The 17,127-nt window shown below is 56.6% G+C and overlaps 1 protein-coding gene across 13 annotated transcripts in view; it reads left to right on the top strand.

Moving 5' to 3' along the window:
* SMARCA4 (SWI/SNF related BAF chromatin remodeling complex subunit ATPase 4) overlaps nucleotides 1-17,127 on the top strand; it is a 109,959-nt gene that overhangs the window by 14,206 nt on the left and 78,626 nt on the right. For 10 of the 13 annotated variants that reach the window (XM_070059127.1, XM_070059121.1, XM_070059117.1 and 7 more), the window contains exon 1: nucleotides 7,057-7,204. The exons of 2 other annotated variants lie outside the window; for them this stretch is intronic. The gene's annotated coding sequence lies outside the window, so the exon portion shown is untranslated. Of the gene's footprint in view, nucleotides 1-7,052; nucleotides 7,205-17,127 lie in introns of those variants that run through there. One more of the 13 variants, XM_070059115.1, reaches the window with a different exon arrangement.

Raw genomic sequence — 17,127 nt, 5'->3', positions numbered from 1 at the left:
CGTGAGCGCATGCGCAGGGAGCTGGGGTCGGGCGGAGCCGGGACTCAAACCAGAGGCTCCGACCCGGGACGGGGCTTCCCGAGCGGTGGCTTCACCGCCGTGCCGACCTCCCGCCCCGACTTGTTAGTTTTTAAATTGTATTTAACTTGTACAAGTTTCATACATACAGATTAGGGACAGTGACGCTTCCCACCGCAGCCTCACCCCGCCCACCCGCCTTGCTCTCACATTGCCACTCTCGATTTTCACAAAGGGCTATTTGCAGTTTACTTGATGTTGGTAAGGTTACCCCTACACTAAGGAAAAAGTTCAACAGATAGCGTGAAGAAAATAATCCACTGTTCCTCAACAGAAGAGACCAGGGCTGCGACCCCTCATCGAATCTCCGGATGTCCACCTCACGCCAATACGTTGTGTTTTAGGTGCTCTGTTAGTTACCCCGGGTCAGGGAAAACATGTGGCGTCTCTTTCTGGGACTGTCCTCCCATGACTTTACGTCGTCATATATATGTAGCACACACATACTGACATATATGTAATGTATATATGCACACTCACAGATGTAATACATTAAGTCGTAAATATGTAATTATACACGCTCATGTAATGCATACATACACTCACATGTATATGTAATATATACATTCTCATGTAACACACTCAGATGCAGCACACAAATACATGTAATGTGCACACATATGTAATGCACACACATAGCAATATTTACACATATGTAGTGTATACACATGTAATGCATACATACACTCATACATATATGTAATATATACATACCCATGTAATACACTCAGATGCAATACACAACATATGTAATGTGCACACATATATGTAATGCATATGCTCGCATATATGTAATATTTACACACATAGTTATACACATGCAGTGCATACATACACACTCATGTATGTAATATACACACTCTGTAATGCACTAATATATAATACACTAATACATATAATGTATACACTTATATATGTAATACAGTGATATTTGTAATGTCTATACACACTTGTATACATGCACATATATGCAATACACATATAATGTGTACACACATTCATATATATAATGTATACACATAATTGTAATGCATATGCTACATGTGTATACACACATGTATGTAATGCATGCGCAAACTCATGTAATGCATGCACATATGTGATGTATACGACTCATACATATTCATGTGTGTGATGTATATGCACTCGTGTAATACATGCACTCATGTAATGTGTATACACTCATATATGCGATATTCACACACACTTATGTGCACACACACACACGTGTCTACAGGTACTTAGAATAAGTTGGTTCTGTGGCCAGCAGCGTCATTTCTGGTGGGAAGTGAGGGAAATGAAGTCAGTGTGCTGAGACACCTGCAGTCCTCGCTCACGGCCGTGCCCTCCCCACGGAGACAGGCCAGGTGTCCACCCACGAGCCAATGGACGCGGTGCACGACACCGCAGGGAGGGCGCGGGAGATCCTGTCCTTCGGGAAGTGCACAGGCTCCTGCTCGTACGCAGATGCAGACGCTGCGGTGTGGTCACCAGGGACACGGGGTCACGGGAGATGTGGCCCAAAAGATGCGAAATCTCAGCTAGACAGGAGCAGACAGCCGGAAAGACCTATCGGCATCTTGATGACTACATAAGAATACATTGCAGGGGCCGGCGCTTGGCACAGCGGGTTAACGCCCTGGCCTGAAGTGCTGGCATCCCATGTGGGCGCTGGTTCAAGACCCGGCTGCTCCACTTCCGATCCAGCTCTCTGCTATGGCCTGGGAAAGCAGGAGAAGATGACCCAAGTGCTTGGGGCCCTGCACCTGTGTGGGAGACCCGGAAGGCAAACTCCTGGCTTCGGATTAGCGCAGCTTTGGCTGTTGTGGCCAACTGGGGGGTGAGCCAGTGGATGGAAGACCTCTCTGTCTCTCTGCCTCTCCTCTCTCTGTGTAACTCTTTAAATAAATAAATTTTTTTTTTTTTTTTAAAGAATACATTGTATACTTGAGTGTTGTTCTTTGTCTTTGTTTATTGTTTGAGAGACAGGGAGAGCTGCCATCTACTGGTTCACTCCCCAAACTCCCCAGGACAGCTAAGGCTGGGCCAGGCTGGAGCCGGGAGCCAGGAGCTTCCTCTGCGTCTCCCAGGTGGGGGGCAGGGCCCTCTGCTGCTGCTCCCCCAGCTGGATCGGATGGGACGTGGGAGGACTTGAACCAGCGCTGCAGTGTGGGATGCGGGTGTCCCAAGCGGCAGCTTCACCTGCTGTGCTGCAAAGCCAGCCCTGCGCTGTCCTGCTTCGTCTCTATTAATTTACGGATTCCGGGTCCCTCCGTCAGTGGAGTCATGATGATTTGCCATCTTGTGACTGGCTTATTTCTTTTCTTTTCTTTTTTATTTATTTGACACAGAGAGAGAGACAAAGGTCTTCCTTCTGCTGGTTCACTCCACAAATGGCCGCTATGGCTGGAGCTACGCTGATCTGAAACCAGGAGCCAGGCGCTTCCTCCTGGTCTCCCATGCGGGTGCTGGACCCAAGGACCTGGGCCATCCTCCACTGCTGGCGCCCATATGGGATGTGGGCACCGCAGGTGTAGGGTTAACCACGTGAGCCACAGCGCTGGCCCCGTGACTGGCTTATTTCATTCAGCATAATGTCTTCTGGGTCCTTGTTGTAAAGTGTGTCACAGTTTTCTTCTTCTTTTTTTTTTTTTTTTAATTTACTTTTTCGTTGACTTGAGAGAGGAAGGGAGAGAGGGAAGGAGGCACAGGAGGGGGAGATAGAGATCCTCCATCAACGGCTTCACTCCCCAGATGCCTGCAACAGTCAGATATGGGCCAGGCTGAATCCAAGTGCCCAGGACTCCATGTGGGTCTCACGTAGGTAGCAGAGGCCCAAGCTCTCTTTTATTTTTTTTTTATTTCTAAGATGTATTTATTATTTATTTGAAAGGCAGAGTTACAGAAAGGCAGAGGCAGAGAGAGAGGTCTTCCATCTACTAGTTGACTTCCTCAGTGGCTGCAATGGGCCAGAGCTGGGCTGATCCGAAGCCAGGAGATTCCTCTGGGTCTCCCACATGGGTGCAGGGGCCCAAGGACTTGGGCCATCTTCTACTGCTTTCCCAGACCACAGCAGAGAGCTGGATCGGAAGCAGAGCAGCCAGGACTTGAACTGGTGCCCACATGGGATGCCGGCGCTGCAGACTGGGGCTGTAACCCGCTTTGCCACAGCGCCAGTCCAGGCCCGAGCTCTTGGGCCCTCCTCTGCTGCCTGTGAGAGCACCTTGATTGGAAGCTGGGTTGAAAACCTCTTAGCCAGGACTTAGGCCGGTGCTCTGGCAACACCCGGCGCTCCGCTGCAGGATGTGGCAGGTGAGCCCGCGGTGCCTCCCTGTGCACCCCGAGCACCTCCCGTTGGAGGCTGGAGAGCATTCTGTCGCGTGGAGGCACCACCTCTTGTTCACACAGCCAGCGGGGGGACACTAGGTTTGCTGTCTACCGCGAGTAACCCTGCCATGCACGCGGGCGCAGAGACCTGCCTGAGTCCCCAGTGGTGACCGTCTCCAAAACAGTGATAGACTATGTACCGGGGGAGCGGGGTTGGCGTCATCAAGCTGCTGTCTGCCTCGCTGGCACCCATGTGGTCGTCATATGAGAACGGCCACTCTGGTTCCAATCTGCCTCCCTGCTAATGCACCTGGGAAAGCAGTGCAAGATGGCTAAGTGTTTAGGCCTCTGCCACCTATGCGGGAGCTCCTGGCTCCTGGCTTTGGCTGACCCAGCCCTGGCTGTTGTGGCCACCTGGGGAGTGAACCAGTGGGTGGAGGACCTCTCTCTCCACCCCCTACCCCTCTGTCTGCAATTTTTTTAAAAAAGGTACCCAGGGTACTGACATCCACACAGTCCACTGATCTCACTGAGATATTCTTAGTTTTACTTGTACTCATGATTCTATGTGTAGACTTTTTTTTTTTTAATTGTAAAGGTTTATTCATTTGAAAGTCAGAGTTAGAAACGGGAAGACCGAGATCTTCTATCTGCTGGTTCACTTTTCAGATGGTCACAACGGCCAAGCCGAAGCCAGCAGCCAGGAGCTTCCTCTGGGTCTCCCACATGGGTGGCAGGGGCCAAACACTTGGGCCATCTTTGCGGCTTTCCCCAGGCCACAGCAGGGAGCTGGATTGGAAGTGGAGCAGCTGGAACACAAACCGGCACCCAGACAGGATGCTGGCCTTGCGGGTGGTGACTTCAGCTGCGACGCCACATTGCTGGTACCAGGTGTGCGTATTAAGGTCTGACAAATGTATCCCCTGTGTAGGCCTGCATCTCTGTCATCAGTCAGATGCCAGTCGGGGTGGGCATTCGGGCACCGCTCTCCTCTGGAAGCTCCGCTTCCTTATGGGCAGGCCTGGGATCTGCTTCTGATCCAGCTTCCTGCCAGCGAAATCCTGGGAGGCGGCAGTGACGGCCCACGTGCTTGGGCCCCTGCCACCCACGTGGGAGACCCCGATGGAGCTCCAGGCCCCTGGTTCTAGCTTGGCTCAGCCCCTGCTGTCGCAAGCATTTGTGCGCTGAGCTAGCGTTCGCTCTGTCACTCTGCCTGTCCAATCAATCAATCAACACTCAGTCAATCCTTGGAAAAGAACAAAGCCACAAACCCCAGGCGATCCCTCTGCTGCCCCCTCATGGCTCACCCTCTGCCTGTCTGCAAGCCCTCATCTCTCTAAATGTTGCACTTCAAAAATGTTACAGAAGTGCCCTCAGATACTGTGTAACCTTTCTGTGACTTTTTTTCTTAACCCCTCTGGGGCTGGTTTCCCAGGGATCCATTCATCCAGGCTGCGGTGTCAGCAGGTCATTCCCTTGTGCTCAGTCTGTTGCGTGGAACAGGAGGATGAGAGTCCACTCAGACATTCCCGCGCTCTCCCCGTGCAGCGCCCTCCCGCAGGCAGGAGCCAGGTGCTCCTCCTGGTCTCCCATGGGGTGCAGGGCCCAAGCACTTGGGCCATCCTCCACTGCACTCCCGGCCACAGCAGAGAGCTATACCAGCTATACCAGTGCCGGCTCCGTCAGGTTTTTTTTTATTTATTCATTTTTAAAATTTGAAAGGCAGTTACAGAGAGGGAGAGGTGGAGAGAGAAAGAGATTTTCCATCTTACTGGTCCACTCCCCAAGTGGCTGGGCCAGGCTGAAGCCAGGAGCCAGGTGCACCACCCAGGTTGTGCACGTGGGGGTGGGGTTCGGGCGCCCTTCTGCTGCTTTCTCAGATACACTAGCAGGGAATGGGGTTGGCCACAGAGCAGCTAGGACTCAGACAGTACTCATACGGGATGGTGGTGCTGCAGGCGGCAGCCTAGCCTGCTATGGCACTCTTTATTTGGAGTGGAGAGAGGGAGAGAGAGAGAGTCCTTCTCTGCACTGGTTCCCTCCCCACATGCCTGCTGTTCAAGAGCTGGGCTAGGCTGGGCAGAAGCCGGGGTCCGGGTTGGGGTGCAGCAGTGGCTGGGCTCACAACGCCTACATCGCCCGTGGGACTTTGTGCTGAGTCCCGGCTGCTCCACTTCCCATCCAGCCAAGGCAGTGCAGGGTGGCCCACGTGCCTGGGCCCCTGCACCCACGTGGGACACCCAGGTAGAGAGCCTGGCTCCTGGAGGCATTTGGGCAGGGAATCAGTGGATGGAGTATGTCTCCCTCTGTCACCCTACCTTACAAATGAATAATTAAAAAAAAAAAAAAAAAAAGGAAGGAACCGGAACTCGAAGCCAGGGCCCCCACAGGGGATGAGGACGTCTCGGTCCAGCTCTGGCACTGCAGAAACCCCGGTGCCGCCGGCGGCCAGCTCTGCCTCCCTCCTGTGCGCTGCCTGCACGGTGGGGGCCGGGCTGTCACATCCCACAGACCCTGACCGCGAGGTGGAGAGGTGTCCGGTGAAGTTGCTGGCACCACCCACACACCAAAGGTTTCGGCACGAGACCCCGGCTGTGCGCGGACCGAGCCTGGCGGCCGCACACTCAACCCCAAACAGCCCGCTGTGCGCTCGCCTCTCCTTCACTTATTTGGTTCACTGGGAAGTCGCAGAGACGGGGAGACGGGGAGAGGTGTTCCACCTGCTGGGGCAGTTTGGTTTAAATGCTAGCGTGCAGGTAGGCTTTTGGCAGAGCTGGTGAGACGGGGCCCGGGAGACCCACAGAGCTCGTGGGAGCGCCTGGGTTGCGTCCTGGCCCTGGGAGGGCCAGGGAGGTTCCGTCCCCGCCGCGCACCTCGGCCTGCAGGCGGGGGCGCCTTATCTGCGGAGTTAATTGACATATAAGCTGCCTCCGACGTCGTGTGCGGGAGCACAGCCTGGAGGAGCAGCATCTTGCACCTCTCATCGGAGGTGCGGGCGATGTGGGGCGGGGCCGAGGGGGGGGGGAGGCGGGCGCTGAGTCAGCCGGGACCTGAAAAACCAGACCGAGCGGGCCCGAGGGAGGGGGCGGCCCGGCCCGGCCGCCGGGGAGCACAGAGCAGGGCCGGACGCCCAGCGCTCCCGCAGCAAGCTCCCACGGCGTCGCCCGGACCGGGGCACACTTGCTAAGTTCGTTCCTGGGACTTCGCAGAGGAGTCCCGACGCGGCCTGCCAGCCTCCCGCCCTCACCCACGGCCCGCCAGCGTCCATCCGAGCCTCAGGGTCTCCGAGCCGTTCGTTCCTTCCCCGTAGCCCCCACGGCCAGCCCCGGGCCCCATCCCCCAATCCATCGCCGCCGCCGCCGCAGTGGCTCCCGCTCCGCGCATGCTCGGCGGCGACAGGCGCGCGGCGAGCCGAGAACAGGCGCCCGCGCGCAGGCGCAGAGCCGCCTCGCTGGGAGTCGCGCGGCGCGTCGGGCGCGCGTGCTCCCTCCGGGTTCCGCCCACCTCTCCCGGCCCAGGGCTGGGCGCGCACGCGCGCGGGGGGGAGCGGAAGGGCGGGCGGGCGCGCGCACGAGGCCGGCCGGGGCGGCGGAAGCTGGAGCCGCCGTGCCGAGGGGGGAGGGGAGGCGGCCAGTGCGCGCGCAGCGGGGGCGCGGGCGGCGTGTGGGGGGGCGGGCGGGCGCGCGCGCGAGGCTTCCCCTCGTTCGGCGGCGGCTTCTTTGTTTCGTGAGGAGAAGCGAGACGGCTCCTGTGCCCCCGGCCCCGCGCGGAGGGGTGGGGGCGGCGCCGGCGGCTCCCGGTAAGGAACGCGGGGCCGGCGGCGGGGGCGGCGCGGCTCGGGGCGCGGCGTACGGTTTGAATGGAGCCGGGGCGCCGAGGGGGGAGGGGGCCGGCGGCGCGGGGAGTGGGGCCGGGGTACGGCGGCGCCCAAGGGTCAAGAAGCCCGGCCGGCCGCCGCGCGCGCGGGCGAGGCCCCCGCAGCGTCTCCGCGGCCCTGCGGGCTGTGGGCGCCGGGCCGGGCCGCGCCGCGCCGCGTGGAGGCCGCGCGCCCCTGTGCGCGCGCGCTCGCCGGGGTCGCCGGACAAAGCTCCCGGGCGCGCCGGGGTCGCGGCGGCGGCTGCAACAATGGCCCGGCGTCGTCGGGGCTTTTCTCTCCGGCGCGGAGCTCGCTCGTCTGGCGAGGCTGCCTTTGCCTGGGGGGCTCGGCGCCGGAGCCGCAGACGTGCCCGCCGCGTCGCCCGATCGCGACCCTAACCGCCCCCCTCCCCCCGACTTGGGTCAGCGGCCTTAACATCGTATTTTTTTTTTAATGTGTTATTCCCGGTTTTTTTTTTTTCATGAAGGGAAACCAGCCCCCCCCCCCCCCAATCCATTGCAGGTCGTGGCTTCGAAATGTTTGCTCCCAACATGAGTGGGGGGTCGGCGGCCGGGGCGGGGGGTGGAGCGAACCGCTCGCTGTTGAGAGCATTGTGGTTTTATTATTATTTTTTTCTTTCCATCCTTCGCGGCCCCGCCGGGTGGCTGGTTTATCCCGGTGGGACGTGCGGCTTTTCAGACGAGTGTCCCACGCCGGTGTCGGGGGCACTGCCTCGCGTTGGCGGGACTCCTTGGGGGAGAGTAGCCAGGAGCCGCCGCCAGGAATCTGATACAAGTTTTCCGTCGGTCCTTACAGCCTGGGCTCTTGGGGTTCGATTCCTGGTGCCCTGGGTGACTCAGCTGTGTGACCTTAGGCAGGCGCTAGATTTCTCTGGACCCCTCAGTTTCCTCCTTTGTGGTCAGGCGCCCAGGTCGCAGAGGGCGCGGGGGAAGGGGCTCCTGGCGAGGGCGAAGCCTTGTTGTCCCCTCCTGGGGGTGGGTGCGGAGCAGGCGACCCCCTGTCCTGTGGAGTGCTCACCGTGCCGGGGAGCCGAGGGAGCGCGCCCTCGGGGAGGACGAGGCTTCCACTCTTGTCTGACCACCCGGGATGGGTCCTCGCCACACCTGCGCGGGACCTCGGGCCTTCCGTGCGCGGTTGTCAGCCCCAGCATCACCGGCGTGGGGGCGGCGGGGGAGCCGTGTCAGCTGCTGTGCCGCTGCCTGCGCCTGGCGCACAGTAGGACCGGGAGGACCGAGGAGGGAACGCCTGTGTGGAGTGCCTGGCTGCCAGCCGGAAGTGCTGCTGCTGGGGGTGCTTGACCTTGCAGGCATTGTTCCCCAGCCTCAGCGGTGCCCCCGTGAAGTAGGGGGTGCAAGTCCTGGCCTCACCCTGCGGACTCACCCCCCCGCTATGTGGAGTCCGGGCTCGCCTTCCAGCAAAGCACCCGGCGCCCTGGGCTGTGAGACAGGTGCACCTGGGGTGGGCCGCGAGTGGGAGCACCTGCCTGGCTCCAGTGCTCCTGTTGCCAGAGTTACTGTTGTTTCCCTTATCTCTCTGCAAATTAACTCTCTCCAAGCCTAAAGGCAGGATGTAGAGTCCTCCTGTATTCCAAAAACCTGAGGTTGGTTCTCGCGTGAATGCAGGGGCCCAAGCACGTGGGCCAGCTTCTGCTCTTCCCCAGGTGTTAGCAGGGACTGGGACACGAACCAGCGCCCTTGTGGATGCTGGCGGTGCAGGTGGTGGCTTTTTCTTTTTCTTTTTTTTTAAAGGTTTATTGGGGCCGGTGCTGTGGTGCAGCGGGTTGACGCCCTGGCCTGCAGTGCCGGCATCCCATAAGGGCGCCAGTTCTAGTCCTGGCTGCTCCACTTCCCATCCAGCTCTCTGCTGTGGCCTGGGAAAAAGGTGGAGGATGGCCCAAGTGCTTGGGCCCTGCACCCACATGGGAGACCCGGATGGAGCTCCTGGCTCCTGGCTACGGATCGGCGCAGCTCCGGTTGTTGCAGCCAATTGGGGAGTGAACCAGAGGATGGAAGACCTCTCTCTCTCTCTCTCTGCCTCTCCTCTTTCTGTGTAACTCTGACTTTCAAATACATAAATAAATCTTTAAAAAAAAGATTTATTTATGTATTTGATAGAGGGAGGGAGAGGTCTCCCATCTGTTGGTTCACTCCCCCAGATAGCTGCACTGGCCAGAGCTGGGCCAATCTGAAGCCAGGAGCTTCTTCCAGGTCTCCCACGTGGGTGCAGGGCCCAAGGACTTGGGCCATTTTCTGCTGCTTCCCCAGGCCACAGCAGAGAGCTGGATCGGAAGTGGAGCAGCCGGACTGAAATCGATGCCCATGTGGGATGCCGGCGCTCCAGGCGGCAGCTTTACTTGCTACGGCACAGTGCCGGCCCCCCCCCCCCATGTATTTTCAGAGTGAGAACAAAGAGATCAACTCCTTTTATTTTTTAAGATTTATTTATTTACTTGAAAGAGTTAAAGAGAGGCAGAGAGAAAGAGGAAAGTCTTCCATCCACTGATTCGCTCCCCAAATAGCTGTAAAGGCTGGAGCTGGGCCAGTCTGAAGCCAGGAGCCAGGTGCTTCTTCCTGGTCTCCCACACAGGTGCAGGGGCCCAAGCACTTTGCAACCCACTGCTTTCCCAGGCCATAGCAGAGAGCTGGATTGGAAGTGGAGCATCCGGGACTCGAACCAGCGCCCGTGTGGGATGCCAGCACCACAGGTGGCAGGTTTACCTGCTGTGCCACAGCGCCGGATTTGAGAGCCAGTGCTGTGGTGTAGTAGGCCAATCCTCTGCTTATGGCGCCAGAATCCCATATAGGTGCTAGTTTGTGTCCTGGCTGCTCGTCTTCTGATCCAGCTCTCTGCTGTGGCCTGGGAAGACAGTGGAGGAAGGCCCAGTCCTTGGGCTCCTGCACCTGCGTGGGAGACTGGGGAAGCTCCTCACTCCTGGCTTCGGATCGGCCCAGCTCTGGCTGTTAGGCCATCTGGGGAGTGAACCAGCAGATGGAAGACCTTTCTTTCTGACTCTTCTCTCTAACTGTGCTTCTCAAATAAGTAAATAAATCTTAAAAAGAAAATAAGAAAAAAAGTAAAGTGCGTAGTATATAGGAATGTCATACTTTTAAAAATGTTTGTAATTTTGACATGGCCTTGGAAAGCAGAGTGTTGGGTTAGGGTTAAGACTACCCACAGTGGCCGTGGCTTTTTATTTTTATTTATTAAAGATTTACTTACTTATTTTGAAAGAGTGAGAGAGGTAGAGATAGAGGTCTTCCATCTGCTGGTTTACTCCCCAGATGACTGCAACTGACAGTGCCGGGCCAGGCTGAAGCCAGGAGCTTCGTCCGGGCCTCCCATGTGGGTGGCAGCGGCCCAAGCACCTGGATCATCTGCTGCTGTTCTCAGGCCATTAGCAGGGAGTCAGATGGGAGACAGAACAGCCAGGACACGCACTCGTGTCCATATGAGATGCTGGCATTGCAGGTGTGGCTTTACCTGCTGTGCCATAATGCCGGCAGTTGTTGTTATTATTTTAAAGATTTATTTATTTGAAAGAGTTACAGAGAAGGGAGAGACAGAGAGAGAGAGAGAGAGAGAGGTCTTTGATCTGCTGGTTCACTCCCCTAGTGGCAGTGTCAGCCAGAGCTGGGTCCAACCAAAGCCAGGAGCCAGGAGCTTCTTCCAGGTCTCCCACCTGAGTGCAGAGGCCCAAGCACTAGGGCCATCTTTCACCTTATTTTTTTTTTTTCTGAAAATGTTTAAGATTTAATTATTTATTTGAAAGTCAGAATTGCACACAGAGGAGAGGCAGAGAGAGAGGTCTTCCATCCGATGGTTCACTCCCCAATTGGCCACAATGGCTGGAGCTGCTCTGATCTGGAGCCAGGAGCTTCCTCCGGGTCTCCCACGTGGGTGCAGGGACCCAAGGACTTGGGCCATCTTTTTCTGCTCTCCCCGGCCATAGCAGAGAGCTGGATTGGAAGAGGAGCAGCCGGGACTAGAACCAGCACCCATATGGGATGCCGGCCCTTCAGGCCAGGGAGTCAACCCGCTGCGCCACAGTGCTGGCCCAACCTTATTATTTGTTAAAAATATTTATTTATTGGGACTGGTGCCGTGGCATAGCAGGTTGCAGTGCTAGCATCCCCTATGGGCGCCAGTCCATTTCTGGCTGCTCCTCTCCCGATCTGGCTCTCTGCTGTGGCCTGGGAAAGCAGTGGAAGATGGCCCAAGTCCTTGGGCCCCTGCAGCCACCTGAGAACCAGCAGATGGAAGATCTCTCTCTCTCTGTCTCTCCCTCTTGCTCTGTAACTCTGCCTTTCAAATAAAATAAATAAACCTTTAAAGAAAAGATTTATTTATTCCTTTGAGAGGCAGAGAAAGCCAGGAGCCGGGAGCTGCATCCGCATCTCTCCAGGTGGGTGGTAGGGCCCAGGCAGTTGGACCATCCGCTTTGCCAGAGCTGGATTAGAAGTGGAGCCGCCAGGAGTCGAAGCGGCACTCGTATGGGATGCCGGTGTCGCAGGTGGGGACTTGGCCGCACCGTACCACAACGCCAGCCTTGGCTGTGGCTCTTGACAAAGTGCCGCGTGCTCAGTTCCTGTGTTTTGTCAAGCGGGTATTATTGGAACCCTGAAGACAGAGTTCACATTAGAATTACAGGGATGTGCCTGCCTATACAAGGGAAATACCGACGGCCGGCCTGTTGTGGGGAGGCAGCATGGGGCTGTGTCTGGTGAACTGGGCTGTGCGTCCGGGGACCGGGGAGAGCTCCGGGCGCAGCGGGCCCTGGGGGTTTCTTGGTGGAAGCTGTCCTGACTGGGGCTGATGGTGGTGTTTCCTCAGAGAGCCTGCGGGAAGCCCCAGGCGGAGCTGGGTCCCTTGGGAGATTGAGTTTCACAGGGCGTTGGGGGGGGTGCCTTGATTTCCCTCCAGTTCCATAAGGCCAGGGCTTCCTTTGTTTTGTTTTGTTTTGTTTTTTACAGGCACAGTTAGAGAGAAAGACAGAGAGAAAGGTCTTCCTTCCGTTGGTTCACCCCCCAGATGGCTGCCACGGCCGGCGCTATGCCGATCTGAAGCCAGGAGCCAGGTGCTTCCTCCTGGTCTCCCATGCGGGTGCAGGGCTCAAGCACTTGGGCCATCCTCCACTGCCCTCCTGGGCCACAGCAGAGAGCTGGCCTGGAAGAGGGGCAACCGGGACAGAATCCCGCGCCCCAACCGGGACTAGAACACTGGGTGCCGGCGCCGCAAGGCAGAGGGTTAGCCTAGTGAGCTGCGGCGCCGGCCAAGGGCTTCCTTTGAAAAGCCATAAACGTTGGCAGGGCCGGGAACCAGCCCTGTCCTCTCCTCGCCCTTTGAGCCCTGCGCGAGTTTCCAGGGCTTCCCTTGGGGACCTGGGTGGTCCCCTCCTGCAGGAGGTCCTCAGGCGCCATCTGCGTTCTGTGTGTGCCCAGGAGGATGACTCTGTTTGGTTTCAGGTCTGTTTACGTATTTGAAGGGCAGCGTGACGGGGAGGGAGGAGGCAAGAGCAAGATCATGGGTAGTTGGATACTGTCTTCCGTTCAGTGGCTCACTCCCCAGGTGGCTGCAGCAGCCAGGGCTGGACCAGGCCAGAGCCAGGAGCCAGGAGCCCCATCTGGGTTTCCCACATCAGTGCCAGGGACCCAAGTGCTCGGACCGTCTCCTCCTGCCCAGATGCATTCTCAGGAAGCTGGATGGGGAGTGGTGTGGTCGGGACTGGAGCCTGCACTCCCGCGTGGGCGCCAGTGTAGCGCGCAGCCTGACCCGCCTGACCCACTGTGCCGGGTCACTGGCCCCAGGGCCTGCTTTTTTTTTTTTTTAAACCGTCTGATACTTTGTTTTTTTCATGTTAATGTGATATTAATAGACAGCGGAATCAGCGTAGTTGATGGATGCAAACCTAAGAATAAATGGACTGTGGTCCTCTCCCACTCTCCTCCCTCGTCCCCTCTTTCTCTCTCTAGTTTTTGAGATAACGTGAATCCTGGTCAATAGGGAGGGGTCGATGCTCTGCCAGACAGAGGGCAGCAGGTGAGAAGTGGAGGACTGCGGCTCAGCGCACACCGCCTTCACTTCAACCAGCAAGTGTTGGTCTCTGTTTCTGTTTTTCTTCCACTTTTTAATTTTAATTTTACAGGGCCCCGTTTTAATTTTTTTAAGTGGATTTTAAAATGGCTCTTTGGGCTGTTTGAAGTTCTCCTTTTGCCAGTGGGGTCATGCCTGGCTGCGCCAGGAAGCAGGTGGCTGTGTGACAGTTGCTGCCTCACCTGTGGCGATGGGAGAACCCAGGGGCTTCAGCCCCAGGTGGCGTGGCCTGGAGGGAGGGGCTCCTGGTATGTTTTTGAGGCCCTGCTGGTCACCGCCTTCATCCTTATCTCCTCTCTCTCTCTTCCCCTTGTCCATCCCATCAGAGCGTCCAGGGAAGTCCTGTACAACTAGGAGAGCAGAGTGCTTGCCCCACACTGTGGCCCTCGGGCCCCACCTCCCCTCTGCTGCCACGACACGACCCCCCCCCCCCCCCAATATGCAATGCATTTGACCTTTGTGCAGTTCACTGCTTTCGGAGCAAGAGGAGCGGCCTGTTACTCATTGTCACTTCTTCTTCTTTTTTTTTTTTTTATTTATGTGAGAGGCAGAATTACAGAGGGAAAGATAAGAGCAGTCTTCCCTCTGCTGGTTCACCCCCCAAATGGCCCCAGGAGCTTCTTCCGGGTCTCCCACGCGGGTGCATGGCCCCAAGGACTTGGGCCATCCTCCACTGCTTTCCCAAGCCACAACAGAGAGCTGGATGGGAAGTGGAGCAGCCGGGTCTCGAACCAGTGCCCACATGTGGGATGGTTGTGCTGCTGGTGGAGGCTTAGTCTATTGTGCCACCCCCTCACGAGCCCATTTTTGATCATGCTTGAGTTTCTGCTACTGAAGAGGCTTGGGGTGGGGCCTCTAGATAATCTAGAATGGGGCTGGGCACCAGGAAGACCCAGTGGTTGGAAGGCATGGGGGGTGCCCACCCCAGTGCCCTGCCCCTGCCTGTGTCTGTCTCCGTCTGCTCGTTCCTGAGTTGTAGCGTTTACATGGAGCCAGTAGGGTCAGTAAGGTGCCTGCCTCAGTTCTGGGAATGCTGCAGCCAGTGAATTGCACCTGCGGAGAGCTTGCTGGGGACCCTGGTTTGTAGCTGTTTGGGATGTGGCTGGCATCTGAAGAGAGCGCAGGCCGGTGGGCTGAGCCGTGAGCTTGTGGGATCTGATGCTCGCTCCAGGCAGACAGAGTCGGAATTGAACTGTGGGATACCCGGCTGGTGCTGGGAAAGTCGAGAAGTGTTTGGTGTGGAAACCGCACGGATCCGGTCACAGGAGTGTCTTGTGTTGTGAGAGGATGGGAGGGGAACGGTGCGGTGCGGGAGTTGGTGTGCGGGGTGTCTTCACGCCTGCGTGCCCTGGCCCACTGCTGGCTGTGCTGTGGAGCGTGCCTCTGCCCGTGCTGGCCATCTGCCTGCCGGCGGTGTCGCTTCACTAGGTCTCTGTGCAGACCCTGGCTGCTACTGAGGATTTCCCAGGCCCCTGGGGTTGAAAGAGCGCCGGCAGCCTCCCATCTGCAGCCCTTAGCTGTGGGGTTGCTGCCTCACCTCTCTTCAGCACTCCCACCCTGTAACAGTGTGTCTTTGTACAAAGACACATTGATTTGAAAAGCAGGGTGGGGGGAGGTGGGGGGGGTGTGTGGGGAAGAGAACTTGTCACCGCTGGTTCACTCCCCCACACATGCCCACTGCAGCCCAGGCTGGGCAGCTCCACGCACATCTCCCTCCTGGGTAGCAGGTGCTCAAGTACTTGGCCTTCACATGCTGCCTCCCAGGGTGCTGGGTCAGGAGGTGGAGTGGCCAGTAGCAGTGCACTGTGGACACCGCAGGGGCGGTTTAACCTGTGGCACCACAACACCTGCCTCTGAGTCACGTTTCATTGCTGGGAGGTGGTTAGGAGATTAGAAAACTTACGTCTTGTATATAAATAGGATCTGGCGCAGGGGACTCCCACTGGCAGACAGGGTCCTGGCTGTCTTGGGTACACGTAAATGGACAGGTGTTCTTAAGTGGCTTTTAAGTGAATGAAAAAGGGGAGAGAATCCAGTGAATAAAATATATTATTGCCAGTGGCAAAAGTACGGCTTGGTGACACTTCGGTACTGCCTTACAGGTGGAACTGAGAAGCCACTGTAGCTTGTCAGTGTGACATGATCTTTTGGTTTCTGACATGTATTCTCAGCTAAATGTAGGGCAGGTTTTTTTTTTTTTCCCCAAGAATTATTTTATTTATTTGAAAGAGTTGGAGAGAGAGAGGGAGAGAGAGGTCTTCCATTGTGCTGGTTCACTCCCCAAATGACCTCAATGACCAGAGCTGTGCTGATCCAAAGCCAGGAGCCAGGAGCTTCTTCTGGGTCTCCCACGCGGGTGCAGGGGCCCAAGGACTTGGGCCATCCTCTGCTGCTTTTCCAGGCCATAGCAGAGAGCTGGATTAGAGTGGAGCAGCCGGGACTCGAGCTGGCGCCCATATGGGATGCCAGCACTGCAGGTGGCAGTCTTACCTGTGGGCCACACCCCTCCCTGCTTCTTAAATAAAGAAGTAATTAAATTTAAAAACTTGAAAGTTCATGGAGAGTGGAATTAAAAAATTAGTTTATTTTGGTGCAGCAGATTTTGGAGCCCATGATTATCCAGACAGGGTCTTCAAGAACTTAGAGAACTATGTAGGGGGCTTCAGTTTTTGTTTGTTTGTTTGTTTGGCACCTAAATTACTTTTCTCTGTTTTCCTTTTCTGGAGAAACAAAGATCTTCAATCTGCTGTTTCATTCTCCAAATGCCTGCTTAGCCAGTGTTGGGCCAGGCCAAAGCCAGGAGCCAGGAGCTGGCGCAGTCTGGTTTCTCCTGTGGGTGGCAGGGACCCTAGGACTTGAGCTGTTACCTGCTGTCTTCCCAGGGCGTGCATTAGCAGGGAGCTGGATCAGAAGCCGAGCTGGTGTTCAATCCGTGCTCTCCTACGTGGGCTACAGGCATCCCAAGTAGTGTGTCAGCCAGTGCGCCAAGCGCCTGCCTCAAGCTTATGTTTTCATTCTATTTCCCATGAATTTGAAAGTGCCCTCGGACCTGCTGATGAAGCGTGTATGTGAACAAATTTCTCTAAAACAGATACCCTCGGGCCAAACTTAAGTCCAGCGCTGGCTCTCTGGCTGCATGGGCCTGACAGCAGCCCGCCCGCCTTCCTCCTCAGTGACTAGCATGACTCCCTTTTTTTTTTTTTTTTTTTTAAGAATTATTTTATTTATTTGAAAGACAGAGGTCTTCCATCCGCTGGTTTATTCCCCGAAATGACAGCAACGGCCTGAGCTGCGTTGATCCCAAGCCAGGAGCCAGGAGCTTCCTCCAGGTCTCCCACGTGGGTGCAGGGGCCCAAGCACTTGGGCCATCCTCTACTGCCTTCCCGGGCCACAGCAGAGAGCTGGACTGGAAGAGGGGAAACCGGGACAGAACCGGTGCCCCAACTGGGACTAGAACCAGGGGTGCCGGCGCCACAGGCAGAGGATTAGCCTAGTGAGCCGCGGCGCCGGCCTTTCTTAAATATTTTTTTAAAATTCTGTGTAAAGATGTGTTTAATGTTTGTTCTGAAACATGAACAGCAGAAGCAGAAACTGCAGACTTGGGTGATGTGAAAAGGTTAAGACCCCCCTCCCCGGCCTTCTGCGAGCCACTGACCACTGCTTGTGGCCCTCAGTGTGTGTTTCCTTGGACTGGGGCTGGTGTGTGTGCGTGTGTGGGTGTGCGCGCCGTGACCCTGTATACTACACCACCTGGG

The sequence above is a fragment of the Oryctolagus cuniculus genome, chromosome 16 (genome assembly GCF_964237555.1).
Source record: "Oryctolagus cuniculus chromosome 16, mOryCun1.1, whole genome shotgun sequence".
Lineage (NCBI taxonomy): Eukaryota > Metazoa > Chordata > Mammalia > Lagomorpha > Leporidae > Oryctolagus > Oryctolagus cuniculus.
The sequence above is the reverse complement of the archived record's forward strand: the minus strand, read 5'-3'. Positions and strand labels throughout refer to the sequence as shown.